This window comes from Ictidomys tridecemlineatus, chromosome 14 (genome assembly GCF_052094955.1).
Source record: "Ictidomys tridecemlineatus isolate mIctTri1 chromosome 14, mIctTri1.hap1, whole genome shotgun sequence".
NCBI classification, from domain to species: domain Eukaryota; kingdom Metazoa; phylum Chordata; class Mammalia; order Rodentia; family Sciuridae; genus Ictidomys; species Ictidomys tridecemlineatus.
In genome coordinates, this window is record NC_135490.1 from 67,074,128 (window position 1) to 67,094,893 (window position 20,766).

The following is a 20,766-nucleotide window of genomic DNA, read 5'->3' on the forward strand; positions in this document are numbered from 1 at the left end:
TAGATTAAATACTTTCAGATAAATTACAATTGAAATGATTTTTCAGCAGCAGATCTGCTACACAGAACTGCAAAAGGAATCTGTTTGGTCTAAAGAAAAATGACAGCAGATGGAAACACAATCTAAGCAAACTATAGGCATATGGGACCATATGGGACAAGACTGATGGAATATAAGAGAGTCTTTTTTTTTTTAACTAAATAGGGATAAAAATCATATAGAAGTTTCTTACACTACTATAACTTTTCTATAAGCTTGAAATAATTTTTTTAAAGTCATAGAAATAAATAATTTATAAATAAATTTCTTAGTAAATCAGGTTTTATTTTTCATATTATACCAATCATCACCAAAACTGAAAACTGCCAAGGTATCTATATTAGTATATTTTCTGTTGCTATAACAAACTACCTACGGCTTGAAACTTTATAAAGAAAATAAGGGTATATTTAGCTTATAGTTTCAGAGGCTGAAAGTCAAAGATAGGGCCATCCTATCAATTTAGCCAGTGGTAAGGATTCCTTGGGTATATCATGTCATGCAAAGAAAAGAAAAGAGTAGGATTTTGCTTGGTGTGTGTATGTGTGTGAGAGAGAGAGAGACTGGGGTTTGATCCCAGGGCCGTGAGCATGATAGGTAAACACCCTACCACTGAACTATATCCCCAGCCTTGAAAAGACTAATTCTGTAGGCCATAGTCAAGTCTATTGTCTCACCTCTGCAAGATGGGAATATAGACGGGTGTTTAAAACAAAAACAAACCAAAAGAACACCATAACTGATCAACTTCTCTTTGTCTGGTGTTCAGGTTTTCCTTACTCATCTGTGTACCTTGAATACAGTAGGTGTTCAACAAGTAATTAAATCAGATTGAATCTACTGTTATTTATGTTATCCCAGAAAGCAGTCAGGCCTATGAAATACCCTCATTCTCAGTTTAAAAAAATTTTTTTTCAACCAAAAAAGAACAGCAGTGATTTTACCATTCTTGTGGCTCTCTGCTAACCATCCAGTATACTTTGAAAATGGTTAAAGCCCAATAATATATTATTTTCCAAAAAGCAAAAGAGGGAGGATGGGGTTATCCCAAAAAATATTCCAGAACACAATGTACCATGCATTCTTAAGGAGTTATAAATTTGTAAAAATGTGTAATTGGGCTGGAAGTGGTAAACGGTTTACCTAGCATATGTGAGCCCTGGGTTCAATACCCAGCACATGGGTGATCTCTCACTCTTACACACACACACACACATTTTTTAAATGTTCTTTAAAAACAATGTTACAGGAAAATATAAAAGCAAACAGAGTGAGTTATAACATTTGCCTTTCCAAATTAGTTTATACTACTATTTTAATTGATTTTCAAGATCTAAGGTCTTAAAACCAATGATAATGGCCAGCAAACTCAAAGTTATTTGAATTTCAAAAAGAAGGAACTAGAAGAGATGGCAGGGGCCTGATGTGGTGGTGAATGCCTGTAATCCTAGCAACTCCAGAGGCTGAGGCAAGAGAATTTTTTGTCTTTAAGGCCAGCCCCAGTGAGGCCCTATCTCAAAAAATAAAAAGCACCAGGAAGGCCTGGGTAGTAGCTCAGTGGTAGAGTGTCCTTGAGATCAATCCCCAGGACCAAATAAATAAATAATTTTAAAAAGATTTTATAACAAGATTGCAGGTACTATACATACTTGTTAACCGGTATTTGGGCAATCTTGAGTGGACCAATCACAATTTTTATTTTATTTTATTTTTTTTGGTGGAGGGGTAGGGTACCAGGGATTGAATCCAGGGTCACTTAACCACTGAGCCACATCCCCAGTCCTTTTTTTTTTATTATTTTCAGACAGGGTCTCACAAAGTTGCTGAGACTGGCTTTGAATTTGCAAAAGAGCCAATCACATTTTTAAGAGTAGTCATGGTCAGCTAGGGTGTGGTAGCACAGGCCAGTGACTCATGAGGCTAAGGCAGGAGGATCTAAAGTTCAAGGCCAGCCTGAGCAATTTAGCAAGACCTTGTGGAACAATTAAAAAAAGATAAAGGAGCTGGATGTGGTGGCATGTACCTGTAATCCTAGTGACTCAGGAGGCTGAGGAAGGAGGATTGCAAGTTCAAGGCCAGCCTCAGCAACTAACAAATCCTTAAGCAACTTGGTGAGAACCTATCTCAAAATAAAATAATAATAATAATAATAATAAAAAGGGTTGGGGATGTGGTTAAGTGCCCCAGGGTTCAATCCTGGTACCAAAAAAGTAAAAAAAGAAAAAAAGGAACTGTGAATATAGCTCAGGGATAAAGCACCCCTGGGTTCTATACCCTGTACCACAAAAATTAATGAGTGGTAGTAGTAGTCATGATGTAGGGTATTGTTTTTTTCAAATTAATGTTCTCCACTGTTATATTCAGATTCAGAAATGACCATATCACTCTAAGTATTGTGACATCTCATTTTGAATTTATTTCCACATTTATAAATTTTCACATTTATAGTTCTTAGGTGAAGACCAATATGCTATTGTCTAGTACCACAGTAAAACATCCATCCATCAAACTTTGTATATTGGAAGCTAACTACAACTGAGCAAATATATCAACTGTCCAAAATACTGGAAATTCACTAGCTTTGCTAATTGCAGAAAAACTTTATGCAGCCTTTTTGGGCTGTCAAGACTTTTAGTAGCAAATCTCTTTGAAAAAGGAGTCTCTTTTCTTTCCTGAGACTTTTGATCATCAGACTTTGCTCTCTCTTTTCATCTTAAAGACCTGTGATGTTTTCCACAGAGGTCTGGAGATTGGGTTTTAGAAATGCTAGTTCCAAGAACAGATTTTCATTTATCTACAAATTATAAATAAATAAGAGTGGTTGGAAACTAAATTACTTGAAATTTGCATTTAATTACAGGCCAGCTTCACTTAAGGTTCTGGATGTTTTGGATCACTTCTTAGATGCCTTATTTAATGGCCCGTGGTCCCATTGCCATAGTGAAATAGAATTAATAACAAGTATTCTATGTTGACTTAATACTTGACAAACATATCATTCTTTGTTAAAAAAAAATATCCTGGCAAATCTAGCAGGTTTCAAAAGGATTCTAATTTTTTAGAAACACAAGTCCTTAATTATAGCTGTAGAGAAATTTGAGATGAACATATTAACCAACACATGACAAATATAGATACTGTACTGTCCTACTGGCTAACAGCTTTGACTGAAGCCTGACATTTTCTTTTTCAAGCTGTTTGAGAGTAAAATTAACTTGAAATACTTCTGAATAGAAGGAAGTCATTTCATAGTCCAAATTATCTTTTTTTCCTTTTGAATTCTATTAGAACTTGTCATTACAGGCCAATCAAAAGGATCTAGTACATTTTTTTTCTAAAACTTGAAATAAAATTTGAATTTAATTTATATTAAATTGCATTTAATATAATCAAAGGGGACTTTGTCTATATGGTAGGACATATATAGAAAATACCAATATAGACTTTCTGTATATGGTAGGACAATTTTGAAAACACCAGTGTAGACAATAAACTGAACAAAAATTTAATTAAAAGGATAGAATTGGAAACCTGAATTCCAAGCTGTTTAAATTGATACCTAATCTGTTTGCATTTAACCACATCATTAACCTTACTTTGTTTATTCCTTAATAGGACTAAGATTGCCTTTACCCCAGGGATGTTCAGATTCTAAACTATATGGAATTTGAGATCCTTGGAAGACAAGTAAAGATCTGTGGTGATGTTGTTATTGTTCAGTATTCTTTTAATATATTACTGAATTATACACTTAAAGTTTGAAAGAACAAATTGGGTGTGGGTAGAGTCTCTAATCCCCCCTGCTACTAGATTATTTGTTCTTTCACTTTCTCTGCAGTCCCAGGAAAAGTCACTAGTAAGGAAGACTTTTAAAGTACATAAACCAAATCATCTAAACAAAATTGCCATCTATGAACACACAGTTATCACTCATTTGGATTACATTTTAAAAACTTTCAGTCTAATGTATCATTATCTTCATCTAATAATGATATTCCCAATTTTCAGATGGAAATATGGGCAATGAGAAATTAAGGGAGAGGCCCAATGATGAGAACTAGAATCATTTATCTCTTGTGGAACTTTCCACTCTGTTTCTGTGGTTCTCATAATAGAAACAGAAAGGTCTGAAGGTTTAAGCTTTCAGAGGAAAATAATGCAGATATGATGCCTGGGGAATAATGTAGCATGCTTAATTTGTTGGATAACAAAGCAGGCTTATTCAAGTCTCTTTGAGATAAAAGGAAAGTCAAGCAAATGGCAGAGAGTAATTTATCCTTACAATATTTTTAAAGTATCACTCCCAAACACTCAAATTTAAGGGACTCTTCTTTTTTCTTTTTGTTCATTTGATTACCCGATAGTTTATAAATTGCGGGTCTGTTTCGTACATTTTGTACCAGACAAGTCTGGGCATACAAAGATTGTAGAGAGTTCACAAAAGCCACTTAACATACTTGGTTGTCATTTAAATTATGACTTTGGAAACAAAAGAAGACAAGCCCTTTTACAGTGATAGGCAGGTTTACATAAATTGCTACATGAACTGAATTCAGGATAATTTCAGTTCATATTGAAAATTCTTCCATTGACACTCTGCCATAGTACTCTATAATATTTTGCAAAATATTCACAGTGATTAATAAGCATGACAGTTCCACTACCTTCTCTTCTGAGTACTCATTAAATAAGCAGGACAGTTCCACTACCTTCTCTTCTGGGTACTCATTATGTAAGTCATGGAATCTGCGGCCCTACTACCCCCAGGCTTTCCATGAATGATTGGGTGAAATATAGCTTTTCCTCCAAATATCCTGCCACATTATAGACCAAGAAAAGAAATCCCAGAGACAAGACTTAGGAGCACAGATGAAACTTGAGTTTTGTAAATTTGCTTCCCCTATTATCTCTCTTGCAACAATTTCAGTTCAACGACTCAAGAATATCCAAGGAAGAGAAGAAAGAGGAGAAGTTAAAAGAATTTAAAATAAAGACCCCTGCAGTTCATGTATTCTCAGTGGCCCAGAGCACTGCAGTGGGTACATGTATTTGAGAGGTTAGCAGTGTAAGCCTAAGTAGAGGCAGATTGGAGTTTAATCCCTGCCTATAATTTACCAGCAGTTTTCTGCACCTCATCTATAAAATGGGGAAAGTCACTTCTGCTTCAAAGAACTATTTTCAGGGTTAAATAAAATACCCAATGTTTACTGCTCAGTGATGTGTCTGACAGAACATGTATTCCATAAGAGTGGTTATTGTGGTTGTTATACATGCTTTGAGTCAGTCTATAAATTTATGCTAAATACAAAGTGAAATATTGCTAGAAAGGACCAGGAAAAGACTGTTCAGAGGAGTGAAATATTTGTGTTATGTAATTAAAAAGGAAGGAAGTTTCTTACTTTAGTAACATATAGTCAGAGAACTACATGCATCAATTATGCTAAAACATGCTTTAATGAATAAAAGAAGAATATATAGATATCAGGGTTAGATTTCAATTCTAGAATTATCCTTTGAGCAATTTCTTTACTTTTGCTCTTTGGCTCTCTCGACTTCCACCCTTTGAGGGAAGTAGTGGGGATAGTATAGTAAAACTACATGTGTGGGGGGAAGTGATATCTATCTCTATTTTCTACCTACCTACCTCCTTATCATCTATCACCTACTACACAAAATAAGTTATATAAGATAGTGATTATTTTAAGATTATAATAATTTTTTTACTGTAAGTAGACTTTCTATTCTAAAAGAATTTGATTCCTTTAAAAAAGACTTTATTTAGATTTTATATGATGTGATGTTTTCACGTGTTGACACAACACACATATGCATGTAGTAAAGCAATTACTATAGTCAAAATGTTACATAACCCTCTTCTCACATAAATACCTTTTTCCTCTCTTTCTCTTTTGTGTGGGTTAAGAATGTCTAAAATCTACTCTGACAGTAGCAAATTTCTAATATCCAGTACAATATTATTCACTATAGTTTTTATGTTGTATATTAGCTACCCAGAACTTCTTTATTTTAGATAACTCTGTCTTTGTACCCTTTGACCTATCTCTCCTAATTTCCTTCATTTTCCCTTAAAATTATTTTAAGGGCCCCAAATTAATCTAATGTAGACATACATATTCTCCTTGTAAAACCACTTACATTATTGCTTATCTAATTATTTTGTGATTTATATAATTAAAAATTAACCTGAAAGGGGTTGTGATTTGGATAGGGTACATGAAATATCTTCTGGAGTGGATGACAACATTTGATTCCTTGGGCTGGGGATGTGGCTCAAGCGGTAGCGTGCTCGCCTGGCATGCGTGTGGCCTGGTTCAATCCTCAGCACCACATACAAACAAAGATGTTGTATCCGCCAAGAACTAAAAATAAATAAATAAATAGATAAATGTTAAAATTCTCTCTCTCTCTAAAAAAAAAAAAAAAAACATTTGATTCCTTAACCTGGGTATTAATTACAAGGATGTCCTTATAATTACTCATTAAGTGATACATTGGTTTTGTGTGGTTTTGGGTGCCTTTATTTTAAAACAAAAAATTTCTCAGTTATTGTATGAACTCCTACAAAAGGGAAATGTAAAGGACTAGTTTAGTGAAACTTCATTATTTTTTTAAAAAACATATAAAGTAGAACTAACAAAAAATAAGTCAAAGATCTCAATTCCTATCTTTTTATGGTGTCATTCCACCAATGCAATAAATTACTAGGGAAGTTTTCTGTTTTCAAGTATAAAATTCTAGCTGGCACGGCTGGGTTTATGGCTCAGCGGTAGAGCGCTCACCTGGCATGGGCAAGGCACTGGGTTCGATCCTCAGCACCATGTAAAAATAAATAAATAAAATAAAGGTATTGTGTCCAACTACAACAAAAAAAAATTTTTAAAAATTCTAGCTGGCAGTTTCTTTTCTTTTTTTTCTTTTTTTAAAAATTCTTTCCAGTCTTTATTTATTTAATTTTATTCTATTGGTTGTTCAAAACATTACAAAGATTGCAGAATCACGTCGGTTACACATCCACATTTTTACATAATGCCATATTAGTAACTGTTGTATTCTGCTACCTTTCCTATCCTCTACTATCCCCCCTCCCCTCCCTTCCATCTTCACTCTCTACCCCATCTACAGTAATTCATTTCTCTCCTTGTTTATTTTCCCATTCCCCTCACAACCTCTTATATGTAATTTTGTATAACAATGAGGGTCTCCCTCTATTTCCATGCAATTTCCCTTTTCTCTCCCTTTCCCTCCCACCTCATGTCTCTGTTTAATGTTAATCTTTTCCTCCTGCTCTTCCTCCCTGCTCTGTTCTTAGTTGCTCTCATTATATCAAAGAAGACATTTGGCATTTGTTTATTAGGGATTGGCTAGCTTCACTTAGCATAATCTGCTCTAGTGCCATCCATTTCCCTGCAAATTCCATGATTTTGTCAGTTTTTAGTGCTGCGTAGTACTCCATTGTGTATAAATGCCACATTTTTTTTTTACCCATTCATCTATTGAAGGGCATCTGGGTTGGTTCCACAGTCTAGCTATTGTGAATTGTGCTGCTATGAACATCGATGTGGCAGTATCCCTATAGTATGCTCTTTTAAGGTCTTCAGGGAATAGTCCGAGAAGGGCAATAGCTGGGTCAAATGGTGGTTCCATTCCCAGCTTTCCCAGGAATCTCCATACTGCTTTCCAAATTGGCCGAACCAATTTGCAGTCCCACCAGCAATGTACAAGTGTACCCTTTTCCCCACATCCTCACCAGCACTTGTTGTTGTTTGACTTCAGAATGGCTGCCAATCTTACTGGAGTGAGATGGTATCTTAGGGTGGTTTTGATTTGCATTTCTCTGACTGCTAGAGATGGTGAGCATTTTTTTATGTAATTGTTGATTGATTGTATGTCCTCCTCTGAGAAGTGTCTGTTCAGGTCTTTGGCCCATTTGTTGATTGGGTTATTTGTTTTCTTATTGTTTAATTTTTTTGAGTTCTTTGTATACTCTGGATATTAGGGCTCTATCTGAAGTGTGAGGAGTAAAAATTTGTTCCCAAGATGTAGGCTCCCTGTTTACCTCTCTTATTGTTTCTCTTGCTCAGAAAAATCTTTTTAGTTAAGTAAGTCCCATTTGTTGATTCTTGTTATTAACTCTTGTGCTATGGGTGTTCTATTAAGGAATTTGGAGCCCGACCCCACAATATGTAGATCGGAGCCAACCTTTTCTTCTATCAGACACATAGTCTCTGATTTGATATCAAGGTCCTTGATCCATTTTGAGTTAACTTTTGTGCATGGCGAGAGAAGGGGATTCAGTTTCATTTTGTTGCATATGGATTTCCAGTTTTCCCAGCACCATTTGTTGAAGATGCTATCCTTCCTCCATTGCTTTTAGCCCCTTTATCGAATATAAGATAGTTGTAATTTTGTGGATTGGTTTCTGTGTCTTCTATTCTATACCATTGGTCCTCCCGCCTGTTTTGGTACCAGTACCATGCTGTTTTTGTTACTATTGCTCTGTAGTACAGTTTGAAATCTGGTATCGCTACACTTCCTGATTCACACTTCCTGCTTAGAATTGCTTTTGCTATTCTGGGTCTTTTATTTTTCCATATGAATTTCATGATTGCTTTATCTATTTCTATAAGAAGTACCATTGGGATTTTGATTGGCATTGCATTAAACCTATAGAGAAATTTTGGTAATATCGCCATTTTGATGATGTTAGTTCTGCCTATCCATGAACAGGGTATATTTTTCCATCTTCTAAGATCTTCTTCTATTTCTCTCTTTAGGGTTCTCTAGTTTTCATTGTATAAATCTTTCACCTCTTTTGTTAGGTTGATTCCCAAGTATTTTATTTTTTTTGAGGATATTTTGAATGGGGTGGTTTTCCTCATTTCCAGTTCAGAAGATTTGTCGCTGATATACAGGAATGCCTTTGATTTATGTGTGTTGCTTTTATATCCTGCCACTTTGCTGAATTCATTTATTAGCTCTAGTAGTTTCTTTGTAGACCCTTTTGTGTCTTCTAGGTATAGGATCATCTCATCCGCAAATAGTGATAATTATTTTATCTTTTCCTATCTTAATGCCTTTAATTTCTTTTGTCTGTCTAATTGCTCTGGCCAGTGTTTCAAGAACTATATTGAATAGAAGTGGTGAGAGAGGGCATCCCTGTCTTGTTCCAGATTTTAGAGGGAATGTCTTCAGTTTTTCTCCATTTAGAATGATGCTAGCCTGAGGCTTAGCATATATAGCTTTTATAATGTTGAGGTAAGTTCCTGTTATCCCTAGTTTTTCTAATGTTTTGAACATAAAGGGATGCTGTACTTTGTTGAATGCTTTTTCTGTGTCTATCGAGATGATCATATGGTTCTTATCTTTAAGTCTATTGATGTGGTGAATAATGTTTATTGATTTCCATATATTGAACCAGCCTTGCATCCCAGGGATGAATCCTACTTGATCATGGTGCACGATCTTTTTGATATGTTTTTGTATATGATTTGCCAGAATTTTACTGAGGATTTTTACATCTAAATTCATTAGAGATATTGGTCTGTAGTTTTCTTTCTTTGAGGTGTCTTTATCTGGTTTGGGGATCAGGGTGATATTGGCCTCATAGAATGAATTCGGAAGTCTCCCTCTTTTTCTATCTCCTGAAATAGATTGTGGAGTATTGGTATTAGTTCTTCTTTAAAGTTCTTGTAAAACTCTGCTGTATATCCATCCGGTCCTGGGCTTTTCTTGGTTGGTAGTCTTTTGATGGCTTCTTCTATTTCCTCACTTGATATTGGTCTGTTTAGGTTGTTTATATCTTCCTGACTCAATCTGGGTAGTTCATATGTCTTAAGGAATTTATCGATGCCATCACTATCTTCTATTTTATTAGAGTATAGGGTTTCAAAATAATTTCTAATTATCTTCTGTATTTCTGAATTGTCTGTTGTGATGTTGCCTTTTTCATCTCGTAAGCTAGTAATTTAGATTCTCTCTCTTCTTCTCTTTGTTAGCATGGCTAGTGGTCAATCAATCTTATTTATTTTTTCAAAGAATTAACTTTTAGTTTTGTCAATTTTTTGATTGTTTCTTTTGTTTTGATTTCATTGATTTCAGCTCCAATTTTAATTATTTCTTGCCTTCTACTGTATTTGCTGCTGATTTGTTCTTCTTTTTCTAAGGCTTCGAGGTGTAGTGTGAGGTCATTTGTTTGTTGGCTTTTCCTTCTTTTAAGGAATGAACTCCATGAAATGAATTTTCCTCTTAGTACTGCTTTCATAGTGTCCCAGAGATTTCGATATGTTGTGTCTGAGGTTTCATTTACCTCTAAGAATTTTTTAATTTCCTCTTTGGTGTCTTCTGTAACCTTTTGTTCATTCAGTAGCATATTGTTTAATTTCCATGTGATGTAGGATTTTTCCTTTCTCATTTTATTATTGATTTCCAATTTCATTCCATTATGATCAGATAAAATGCATGGTAGTATCTCAACTCCTTTGTAATTGCTAACATTTGCCCTGTGACATAATATATGGTCTATTTTTGAGAAGGATCCATGTGCTGCTGAGAAGAAAGTATATCTGCTTGATGTTGGGTGGTATACTCTGTATATATCAATTAAGTCTAAATTATTAATTGTATTATTGAGCTCTATGGTTTCTTTATTCAACTTTTGTTTGGAAGATCTGTCCAGTGGTGAGAGAGGTGTGTTAAAATCTCCCATGATTATTGTGTTATGGTCTATTAGACTCTTGAACTTGAGAAGAGTTTGTTTGATGAACGCAGCTGCACCATTGTTTGGGGCATATATATTAATGGTCGTCAAGTCTTGTTGGTGTATGGTTCCCTTGAGCAGTATGTAGTGTCCTTGTTTATCCCTTTTGATTAACTTTGGCTTGAAGTCTATTTTATTTGATACAAGTATGGACACCCCTGCTTGCTTCCAGGGTCGTATGAGTGATATGATTTTTCCCAACCTTTCACCTTCAGTCTGTGTATGTCTTTTCCTATCAGATGAGTCTCCTATAGGCAGCATATTGTTGGATCTTTTTTTTTAATCCATTCTACTAGCCTATGTCTTTTGATTGGTGCATTTAAGCCATTAACATTTAGGGTTACTATTGAGATATGGTTTGTATTTCCAGCCATATTTGGTTATGTTTGTTACTTAACATGATTTGTTTTTCCTCTATGCTTAGTTTTTCCTTTACTGTACTACCTCCTGCTGTTGGTTTTCATTGTTATTTTTCATTTCCTCTTCCTGTAATGTTTTGCCAAGGATGTTTTGAAGAGCTGGTTTTTTAGCTCCAAATTCTTTTAACTTTTGTTTGTCGTGGAAGATTTTTATTTCATCTTCAATCCTGAAGCTTAATTTCACTGGATACATGATTCTTGGTTGGAACCCTTTTTCTTTCAGCGTTTGAAATATGTTGTTCCAGATCTTCTAGCTTTCAGAGTCTGTGTTGAAAGATCAGCAGTTATCCTGATTGGTTTACCCCTAAATATAATCTGCTTCCTCTCTCTTGTGGCTTTTAAGATTTTCTCCTTATTCTGTACGTTGGGCATCTTCATTATTATGTGTCTTGGTGTGGATCTCTTATGATTTTGTACATTCGGTGTCCTGTAGGCTTCTAGTATTTGGATTTCTTTTTCATTCTTTAAGTCTGGGAAGTTTTCTAGTATTATTTCATTGAATAGATGCTCATTCCCTTGGTTTGGACCTCTATACCCTCTTGTATCCCAATAACTCTTAGGTTTGGTTTCTTGATGTTATCCCATAATTCTTGGATGTTCTGCTCATGATTTCTTAACATTCTCGCTGAGCTGTCTATGTTCTTTTCAAGTTAAAAAACTTTGTCTTCGTTGTCTGAAGTTCTATCTTCTAAGTGTTCTATTCTGCTGGTAATACTCTCATTTGAGTTTTTAATTTGGTTTATTGTTTCCTGCATTTCCAGGATTTCTCTTTTTTTGTTTTTTATATCCTCTATCTCCCTATAGAGTTGATCTTTTGCTTCTTGGATTTGTTTATGTAATTCACTGTCAAAGTGATTTTTCATTGTCTGAATTTGCTGTATAATGTCTTCCTTGAGACTCCAGATCATCTGAAGCATGTATATCCTGAACTCTTTGTCTGACATTCCATCAGCTGCAGATATTACCTAATCTAATGTTGAATTGACCTGTACTGTTTGTGGTCTTTTCTTTCCTTGTCTTTTCATACTGCTCATGATTCTTTCTAGCTTTGTGAAACTGTTGTGCTAAAGTTTTTTCCCTCATATATTTGTATTGTTCTTGTATAGCTCCAAAATCCCTCTTTTTCGGAGAAAGACAATGTTAACAGTTCCCAATATCAACAGTACATTATCTAAGCACAAGTTTTCATTATTAATACATTTATAGTTAGATTCTAAGACTATAGATATTGGTTTTAATTATTACTTAAGAATATCTTCATTAGTTTCATAAAAGGCATACCATATCTGGTGGCATATAGAAAAAGTAATTTCAGATGAAGGATGTTATACTTAGAGGGAAAGGAGTGAGGGTATGAGGTTAAACTAACTTAGCACCTTTGGAGAACTCTAACCAATAGACTGGTAATTTATGGAAGAATGTATAGACTCAACCTCCTATCTGAATTTAGATAGTTACCCTATGTATAGATAGCAAAGGTTAGGAGATTGAAAGTGGGATAGAGAGAATACGAGTGAAAAAAAAAAAGAAAAAAATAACAAGGAAGAAAAGAGAAATAAGAGAAGGAAAAGGGAAGTAAGATAGAAATAAAGAAAAAATGGGGGGAGGTGGGGTATATGCAATTCCTCTCTATTATATTACTTTGGTAATTCGGTTGTTCATGCACAGTTCTTGGTTTCACATATGCTGAAGTTGTGGAAGAGAGAGAAGAAAAGAGAGAAAGAAAGAGAAAAAAAAGTCTCTCAGAACACTGTTTTCCTTGCTTCCAGTAGGTGGTGTTCTCTATTCCTAGCTTGAGCCTCTGTATTCAAGGTGGTGGGTATAGCTAGTGTGAAAGGAAATGAGCTTCCACCTGTATCTTCCCTGCTCTAGTCTCTGAGGTAGAAACCAGGTGCCTGTACAGTTGTTGTTTTGCGTTGATAGCTACAACCCCCAAAAGCTTGTGGGAAATATTTTGAGTTATCGCAGCAAAGGGTGGGGGAGTTGGAAACCGGGTACCTGGATCAGCCGCAGAACTGTGCTGGTAGCCACACCCCTTTTGATGGGTTTTAAGGGTTGATGGGCTTCCTCCGGACTAGCACATGGAGCAGGGCCAGGCTTTCTCTTCCCGTCTGGCTTGGTGCCATGCGTCTTCCTCCTCCGGTCTGGCTTCCCCTCTCTGTCTCTTTCCAGTCTTTAAAAAAAACCATTCCCAGGGTCTCCCACTAGCAGATGCATACATATGATCATAATCACTTTAAAAGAAATCTTTCTTGCTCCCTCACCCTCTTCTTTTCCACCTCTCCTGCAGGCTTGAGGAAGGGAGATTCCAGAGTGTCCTTGTGGTTGCAGGTAGACCAGCATACATCAAATTCTTCCAGTCCAAGTGGGAGATGCACTCACTCTCTCTCAAAGCGTAAGGACATTGCAAATGGCACAGGCAGCTACCATTTGCTGACTTTTAGTGTTCTCAGCCTCAGCGTTTGCCCTGTGATTTGTTTTCAGCTTCTGTGTAGCAAAGAAACTTGGGCTCCAGATCCAGGACAGAAAGCTTACAAAAATTAGCTGGCAGTTTCTGATGTCAACAATAGCAGTACATATAGCAATTTACATAACAACTGCTGTTAATTTCAAAAGATAAATCAAATTATAATGAGGACCCAGGATTTCAGTAGTGGCAAACATAATAGAGCCCATTAAAAATAAAAAGTGTACACAAGGACTGGGATGGTGATGGCTCCATGGTAGAGAATATGAGTCCTTGAGTTCTATCTCCCAAAACAAAGAAAAGTGGAGCGAGGATGGGGGGAGAGAGAAAACACAAATGGATGACCCATTGATTGAGTGAGTCCATTTTTGTGTGGTTATTAAAAGAACTAAAAAGATGGCTTTGCTATTTTAGGTATGTCTTGAACATTATCTCCAGTGAAAGATATAAAAATCACAATTATTCTCTAGGTGGAAGATATATGAATCAGTATCTTCAGGATATTTTGTTAATAAGAAAAAGGAACTAACTCCAGTTTTCTCTAGATAAGAGAATACAGATGTATCTTAGGAAATCCAGAACTTTATAAGTGGGAACCTGTCAGAAACCAAGGAAGATGTGAATTTTGTCCCTTTCCCCCTTCAAACTCTGGATATGCTTCTCTTTGCAGAATGACTCCCTCCTCTCTGCAGACCATCACTCCATTCCACCTATCGATTCCTAGTTATTAGCATTAGTTATGGCTGCCAAATGGTATGCGACCTCACAGGACCAGCATCTGATGCAACTAAGTCTGTCTGGGGAGAGATTCTGATTCACTCAGCATTAGTCAAGTGTCCAGTGATGGTCTGAATAATGGTGAGTAAAAGAGACCATAGGAGTGGAAGGTTTTGGCTAAGGTAATGTAGTGGTGAGAGGAAATGACTTAATAGAATTCAACATAGACAATGACACGGCCACTAAAATGAATCACTCATTCCTTCCCCCATGAGTCAGACTGTGCTACAGATTCAGGGAATGAATAATATCTAGTTCCTATGCTGGATGAGGTCAAACTTCAAAAAACAAGACAGAATAACTAAAGAAATCCTTTAAAGAACATAAAATGAAAGAAATATGAATAAAGTCATTCAGGATCCTAAGGAAGGTAATGACTAATTTCATAGAGGGGTAACAGCAAAACAATCGGGAAGAATGAGTATTAAAACTCACAAAATACATTCAACGAGGCAAAAAATTGGTCAATTTACTTGCATCAAAATTGGGAATTTTTCTTCAGAGAAGGGCAGGTACGGATGACATGTAACCCGAATGATAGTCAAAAGATTTTTGCAATACCTAAAACTTACTTAGTTAATGCAAATCAGTAAGAAAATGATGAATGCTCTGATGGAAAATGAGCAAACATTATGAACAAGTAATTACCGGATGAGAAAATCAAAAGCAGCAAGCATCCGAGATGATAAATCTCATCCTTAATCAATTTTCATCAATCAGACTGACAAAGATAACAAGTGGAATAGTGATAAGTGGGAGCAGGGGTGTGGGGCTCTGTCTTTGAATGGGAGTGTTAATCAGTGCATTCCATCCTGAAAAGCATTCTGGCAGTGTGTATCAACGTATGCACTAGAGACTTAACACCCAGTTCAGGAAGATGAGAATGAAGAGATGAGACCAGCTTGGAAGAGTCATGAGTTTGGTTTTGATTGTAAAGACAATGGTCAACCAAGAAAAGACTCTAAACAGATCAGTGATAGCCAGAACAAAACTGATGGCAATGTCAGGCAACATGGAGTTAAAAACAGACTGCATGTGTGGGAGAATGGAAGCTTAGAAAATGGATTAAAGGGTGTGTGTGTGTGTGAGTGTGTGTGTGTGTGAGTGTGTGTGTGTGTGTGTGTACACACAGATAATTTCTCTACTATTTTGCATTCTGTTTTGTATACACACAGTGAACAAAACAGAATGCAAAATAATAGAGACATCAGCTATTATCATATAAGAATAGCAAAATACATTTAGTAAAGATAAGAAATTAAGTATATCATTTAATATTCATAAAGTTCTTTTTTTCCCATGCAGCAACTTGTTTATATTTTTATTGTGAAAAATACTGTTTAGAATTCTGTTGTATAATTATTAAGAGCGTTACTTAAGCAGGCAAATGAAATACACATAGAGATGTAAGAATACAGTCATTATCCTGATCCTTTGATCTTATCTGACAGGTGAGGTCTTGGCAGTTTGGTGGTTTCTGACAGCTACTTTTAATAACTATTATGAAAACTTAGAATCTAATGACTCTTTAAAATTTTAAATTGCTCTTTAAAGAATGTAGCTGCCAAGGCTGGGATTGTGGCTCAGTGGTAGAGCGCTTGCCTAGCACATGTGAAGCACTGGGTTCAATCCTCAGTATCATATAAAAATAAATAAACAAAATGAAGACATTGTGTCCATCTACAACTAAAAGAAAGAAAAAAAAAAGGATATAACTGCCAGGCATGGTGGTGCATACCTGTAATCCCAGTGACTTGGGAGACTGAGATAGGAGCATCACAAGTTTGAGTTCAGCCTCTGCAACTTAGCAAGGCCCTAAACAATTTAGCAAGACTCTGCTTCAAATAAATAAAAAATAAATAAATAAATAAATAAATAAATGGGGTGGGTATCTAGTTTGGTTGTTAAGTGCACCTGGGTTCAATCCCCCATACCAAAACAAACAAAAAAATAAACAAAATAATGTGACTACTCTTTATGGGATCATGGATGAGCTTTCCAAATGTTTTACATTTTCTACAGTTTCTACAATAAGGCTACACCCCTGTAATTTACTGTTTCTCCGACTAAATTTTGACTTTTCATTTAGATAAACTTAGGATTTGTTTTAGATAATTGTAAAGCTAAACCTACTTGTGAAATTAATTGGGTGATCCAGCTGTTAGATAACGTCACTGCCACCCCTATGGCAAAATACTGTCAACCTGGAGAGTGCAGGGAAGTCAGTCCCTATGATGGACAGATTCTCTGCTTTGGCATTACCTCCACAGTTCTTGTGATTTCAAAAGCATGAAGTACACAGTCAGTCAATAAGTGCTTGTTAGCTTCTGTTTTGTGTGCAGAGATTTAATTACTTCTACTCTTAGAAACTGTTCATTTTGGCTTCTGTAACCTGAATATTAATTAACAACCTATTCTCTTTCCTGTATATCTCCCCATCTCGGGACAATGCCAATGCTGAGAATACACAAAGTCCTTTTCTAACTTGCTTCTAGTTTTCTAATTTCTCTTTCTTCTTCTGCCTCTCTCCTTGCTTTTTGTCAGCCCCAGTCTCTTGTCTTTCCTTTTGTACTCACTGTCCTAGGCTTAATGGTTTGTGTTCTCATTAATCCATGAGACGGCTTCATTGAGACTTAGGCACCACCTAGACAAAAGGACTCTCAGGGTAAAATGTACATGTCTCCAAGTAGACTTCATCAAGATTAGGTTGGAGCTCATTTGCAATGAAGTACATTAAAGCCAAAGAACTATGTGCACATTAGGTTACTTGCTAGGATGATTAAAAAATAAAATAGATACTTAGTATGGAGATTAGCTTTTTAATTTGAAAATAGCATCCAAACACTAGAAAGGGTGTTCAGTTGTGCCCTGAATATAATATGTGGTGTTTGTCAGGTCTGACTTCCTTTCTGGTCTTAATTTAAGCAACTTTGAAGAATTGCTTCATGCTTTTCCATCATTATGATGCAGTTTAATATGTTAAAATAATAAATTATTAATAACTAATTCACATAGCTGTACTCAATGTTACAGGTGAACTCCAAAAAAGTAGCATGGAAATAAAATTATGAAAATAAAGAATAGAATTTTAAATGACTAAGCTCTGTGAAAGAATTCTATTGCTAATTATTCAATAATTAGCAAATGAACCTTCTTGTGAATAATGTAGAAACATGATAAACATGATAAAGTGGGAAAATAATGGGATTTGCAGTAATGAGAACTAGATTTTGGTTCTGGTCTTGCAAAGTATGAACTGATGTGTATTGTATCAAAGCAGCCTTAGGTACAATTTCTACTTGGCAGAATATTTTTTCACAATGTTATTGCACTTTGTAAATTAGAAAATACTAGAAGAGTATGCCACTATTATTCTCAGTCTTTTTTCCCTCCTTTTTGTGCACTTCTAGGGATCAAACCCAGGCAGGGCCTTCCACATGCTAAGCAAGCACACTGCCAGTGACCTACACCACCAGCCCTGTAGGGCCTTTTAATACAGGTGTTCTTATGGGCTTTCCTGTAGTTGAGACAGAGCTGATCTCATACATTTCTGTATAGATAAGGAAACTAAGCATCAGGAATGTTTAGCAATTAATATAATATTACCAAAGGTGACAGAAGTAAACCTAAAATCCAGGTTTTCTGACTTCAAAATTGGTACATGCTGTGGTTAGATATGGTTCGAGTATGTCCTCCCAAAAGTTCATGTATTGAGGACTTGTCCCTAGGGTGGTGGTATTGGGAGGTGGTAGGACATTTAAGAGGTGAGTCCTAGTGGGAGGTCCTTAGGTCAACTGGGGGCATGCCCTTGGAAGAGATGGTGGGAACCCAGTCTCTTTCTGGCTCTCCTGTTTCAAGATGTGATCTCTTACTCCCACATGCACCATTGCTTCTGCTGTACCGTATAGGGTCCCTACCAGAGCCTCTGCCATGCTGTTTGGACTTTCAGCCTTCAAACTGTGAGCTAGATGAACATCTTTTCTTGATCAAGTTAGTCTTCCTCAGGTATTCCATTGCAGCAATGTAAAACAAATGAATGCAGTATATTTTCTACTATACCGTAGATATTTTCTACTATCTCAGACTTTAGGAGTAGGAACTGGAGGGAGAGGGAAAGGGATGGATGCTTATACATTCATATGCTTTTCCCAATTACAGTGCAAAGTGGAAGGCTATTGGCTTCAGTAGAAACAATCTTAGCTAAAATTCTTGCTCTACCACTTACTACTTACTAGTAGTATCAGCTTGACTTACTAATAGTATCACCTTGAATGTAATACTTAACCTCACTGAGTCTTAAGATTTAAGATCTAAATCTTAAATGTTCCCTGAAGGCCAAAAGTGTTAAAGGCTTAGTTCCCCAGCTTCATGTTATTGAAGGTATTGGGAAATTTAAGAGGTGGGGCTTAGTGGAAAGTCTGTAAGTCATAGGGGTATGGCTTTAAAGGCACTGTGGGATTCTAGTCTTCTTTCTCTTTTTGTGTCATGGCCATAAGGTGACTGGTTTGATCCACCACATGCTCCCTACCATGATGTGCTTTCTTGCTACAGGCCCAAAGATAGGGCCAATTGGTTATGGACTTAAACTTCCAAAACTATGAGCCAAATAAACATTTCCTCTTTATAGGCTGATTGTCTCAGGTTTTTTTTTTTTCTTATCGTAATTGAAAGCTAACTGGCACAATCTACATTGAGTCAAATATAGAATGAAGATACTAATATATAATAAGCAAAGACAATGGAATGAATCTGACCTAACTTTCCTATGTACATATATGAACACGCCATAGTGAATCTCACCATCATATACATCCACAAGACTCTAATATAAAAAAAAACTGTATGTAAATAGTAGAAAGATTGATAGAGTAGAGGGAAGAGAACAAGGGAAGGGAGGAGGAGAGAAAGGAAAAGGGGAAGTACTAGGGACTCAATTAGAACAAATTATATTTCATGCTTTTATGGTTATATCAAAATGAATCTTAATGTTATATATAACTAAAAAGAACCATTAAAACAATTTTTAAACAAAACAAAAAAAAACTTACAACGGTTGTGTGTGTGTGTGTGTGTGTGTGTGTGTGTGTGTGTGTAGGAGAAAGGGAGAGAAAGAGAGAGATGAGTTGGCTCACACAACTGTGAAGCTGCAAATCTACAGTTAGGCCTGAGGCTAGAGGCCCATGGAACTCAGAGTTGCAGTCTGAGTCCCCAAGCAATCTGCTGACAGAATTCCTTCTTGCTTGTGAGTTGTCAGTGTTTGTTCTATTAAGACCTTCAGTGATTTGGACAAGGTCCACAACATTATGGAGGGTAATCCAATTAAGTCAAAGTCCAACAATTACAAATATTACTCTCATCCAACAAAATTCTTCATTATCTCTAACAAGTATACAGGATATATGGAGGTGGTGACCTTGTATATAGCATAATTTAATAAATGAAAATATTCTCAATCCTAAAAAATAATAAAGATACTAATATCTAATTTGTAGGTTGGCTAGGAGTAAAAAATGATATGTGTATTTTACATAGTGTATAATAAACATCCATTAAAGAAAGTTTTCAGACCCACATAGGTGTGAAAGAAAAGGAAAATATATATCTAAAGTGATTTACGGGATGCCAGTAGTTCTGCCTTCAGAACTATGGATGCCTTAAGGAATCATGTTGGATATCAGGAGAAGAAAAACATTCTCATTTTCCATGAATTTCCTTAATTCCAGTCATTTTAACCATCAAAATTTCCTGCAGTTCAGAATATTCTTTCTTTCCTGAGAAAATAATGAGATGACTTCTTGATGGCTTATGGAAATGGAAGATGTGAAGTCTCAGAGGACAGACTGAGTACATGACTTTGTAAATGCTATTAAAATGCTAATTAACAATATTTTTAAATTCCAAAAATAGAATATAAGGGGTATCATCCACAAGCTAGAAAGTTTAATCAATTTCTGTAAAACAGAAATGTATAGAAGAGAAGGTGACTGATGAAGTAGGTGGTAGAAAGCCTAAATTGCTAATGGAGGGACTGTGAGGTTGACAGGTTCGTGAGTAAATCCTGACCTACAGGGTAGAGAGAGCCTTCAAATTCCCATGGTAGGTTTGAAGTGGAGCTGAGAAGGGAGATCTATTAAAGATCTGTATATTAAAATTAATCCTTCCTGATATTTCCCACTTTTCTATTCAGAGTATCTGGTAGCTAGGTGTTAACTACTAAACAAAGAAAAAACATTTTAAAAAATTATATTAAATTTACTTTTAAACTGTTACATAAAAATAGAAAACCC